At 34.8% G+C, this 3,145-nt stretch overlaps 1 pseudogene; it reads right to left on the bottom strand.

Moving 5' to 3' along the window:
* Positions 1-1,297: 1,297 nt before the first annotated feature.
* Positions 1,298-2,052, bottom strand: LOC114302084 (putative receptor-like protein kinase At5g38990 pseudogene; annotated as a pseudogene).
* Between the last annotated feature and the right edge of the window lie 1,093 nt (positions 2,053-3,145).

Below are 3,145 nucleotides of genomic sequence, written 5' to 3'. Positions count from 1 at the left end.
CGAAGAATGAAAAAGGGAAACAAACGAAAAATTCTGTAAACAGAATAATTAGGATCTATCTTAAGATTGTTGGAATAATCTTCTGTGTATATAAAATAACTTGAAATAAATTCAAACAAAATAAATAAATAACATACCGGATTTATTTATCGAACCGAATTAAAATTAAGACCAAGTCGAGTGTGTGACACTCTGTCCTTAAGACAGATTCGCCCCGCTACGATGCTTACGGTTGAGTGGCGTCTATCTCTCACGATACAATGATCTTCACAAAATTGTTGTAGCACTTCAAACAAATTTGTTTGGCGAACCGAACCTATGTTCTAACTCTCTGGATATTTATTCTTCAATCTAAAATGAAGAATAATGCACTAAAAGTAATTTGGATAGCAAAAAGACAAAATATGAGATTGTTTTTTTTTTCATACCCATGACTGTTGGTAAACCCATGTATTTATAGGCAACTTCATAGACCCGAATAGGTGCCATAATTAAGTGAAAAGGTGCACCTCTTAATTTCAAACAATTCTGAAAAAAGTGCCGTTGGGCCTTTGGAGCAACAGTTTCCAACTATTTGAACTTTTATTAATTAAACCATTGAAATATATATATATATATTATTAAATTATTTGAATAGTTTAATATATAAAAGAACATGCACAAATTTTAGGAAACTACTTAGAAACCTAAAATTTGAATTTTGAATTAAATTAAATTAAATTCCCATCATTACAAATTTTTTTTAGGAAACTACTCAGGAATCCAAAATTTGAATTTAAAATTAAATTGAATTCCCACAATAATTTTTTATTGAAAAAATTCAAAAGAATTTTATCTAAAAAATTAATATTAGACCCGAAAACGACGTCAACTTCCTATTCACTCATAAATGGTTTTGACATTCCATCTTCACCGTGTGACTTGCCACGCGGCAAGGAACACTACGCCTGTTTGGACCTACCCCAAAAGACGTTTGGGGCCCACTCAAAATTGGGCTAAAAAATATGCCTATATTAAACCATTTTTCCAACAGCTCTCTGTTGGTTGGTTCCTTACCAGCTAGCGCTTGGAGCTTTGTCTTAGTTCTAAGCTCCTCTTTATTGATGTACTGTTCCATACTTTGTATGTTGTCATCAATAAAGATTTTATTTTGCCGATAAAAAAAACAATTGTAGGCAACTTCTACAAAGTAGTTTAGACTTTGTGGTGTTATTTGCCCAATCAATGAGGGATCAATGATTCGATCAACCTTACCCTTTTTAATGTGTCGTTGAGCCCAAAGTATTAAACTAATTTCCTACTCCTCGAGTCTTTTATCCACTGGCGGCCTCCCACAGAGCACTTCCAACAACACCACACCAAAGGCATACACATCAGATTTATTGGTTAGTTTCTGGGTATAGAAATAATCCGGATCGAAATATCCAAACGTACCTTTAACTCTCGTACTAACGTGGGTTGCTGAATGGCTCGCAGTGATCTTAGATAGCCCAAAATCTGAAATCTTGGCTACCCATTTCCCATTTAACAGAATATTTGTGGTCTTCACATCTCGGTGTATGAAATTTTGATCGGTACCAGTATGAAGGTAGTCTAACCCTCGTGCTGCACCCATGCAAATGTTGAGCCTTGCTCCCATGTGAGATGAAAAGTAGTAATTTCAGTTTGGTTTCTACTTGTTTTATAGAGACGATCGGCTAGGGTCCCACGAGCCATGTATTCGTAAACAAGGATCATTTCTTGGCAGTCGCTGCATAGGCCGATCAGAGCAACAAGATGAGTGTGTCGGAGCTTAGACAACATCTTGACCTCATTCCAGAACTCCTCTGCGCCTTGATTGGAATCTGCTTTCAACCTCTTTATGGCAACAGCTATAGCACCGTTGTCGATGAACCCCTTATATACCTTACCAAATCCGCCAATCCCAATAACTAATTCTTCATTAAAATTGTTGGTCATGGATTGTATCTCAGCTAGTGAAAAGCAACGGCATGAGTACTCAGATTCAATCATAACGCTTGAAATTGCATCATCAGCACTTGAACCAGACATATCTTTGATATTTGGGAGCCTAAATATATGAAAGAATACACCAGTAACCCTAGAAGATGACCAAAAAAATGAGCTTTTGAGAGATGACAAAGAAACAACGGAGGGTCTCTGATTGAAACAGGAGTTAATCTAAGTAGTGGTCAATATAGCACACGGACGACTTTGAACAATCGGCGTGGTGTGATTTTAATGCGGACAACAACCTTACAGCGTGATTATGGGGCCTTGTGAAACCGTGTTAGCCATCGTAATTGGGCACTGCCACAGGAAGAAAGGAAGGGATAGAGATCGTCACTATCTTTCTCATCATTTTTTAATATTTTTCATTTCTTTTTCCATAAGCTTTATGGAACTGAAAAAGAACGGTAGCGATGAGGATATGTGAGAGAAGAAACCATACTTCTTTTTTTTTCTTTTTTTTTTTTCAAGAAGAAACCTTACTTTAGTTTACCTATGGAGAGAATCTGAAAGGGTTCATAATCATTTATTAATTAAAGAACTTATGGATTGCAACATTACAATTAAAAAGGTCAAATTATGTTTTTAATGCTTATTATTATTTTTCAAATATTCAACATAAATGTAGTGAATCCCACTATTAAAGCTAGAAGTGTTTGTGGTTCGGATTTGGATGGTTTGCGGATCGATTTGGACCCGCCTGCATCTATGCGGTTTGGAAAAAAGACAACCCGCAACTGCCTACAGTGTGATTTGCGGTTTGTGCGGATAGAGTTCGCGGATGTGCGACGGTTTGCGGATTGGATTTTTTTTTTCAAAAATTTATTTTTGAGCCTTATTTTTTTTTTTTCATTTTGTAAATATTTATTTTGGGCCATTTTCTCCCCATTTTCTAAAATGCTCCAACATTAATAATTAATTAATTAAAACTTATAAAATTAAAAATACAACAAAATTAATTCATAACACCAACAAATCATTCAAAATCTTAAATCAAATCATAAACTAACACCAGCACATATTTTAAAATTTTAAACTAGAACTCCACATTCATTAAGGAATTTAAAAATTCCAAATCACACTTCATCTCGGACAAGTTCAGTTATGTAACAATAATAATATGATCAATATTTAT

Source organism: Camellia sinensis, chromosome 7 (genome assembly GCF_055761805.1).
Source record: "Camellia sinensis isolate YWXY chromosome 7, ASM5576180v1, whole genome shotgun sequence".
NCBI classification, from domain to species: domain Eukaryota; kingdom Viridiplantae; phylum Streptophyta; class Magnoliopsida; order Ericales; family Theaceae; genus Camellia; species Camellia sinensis.
This window is presented reverse-complemented; position numbering and strand designations above follow the sequence as displayed.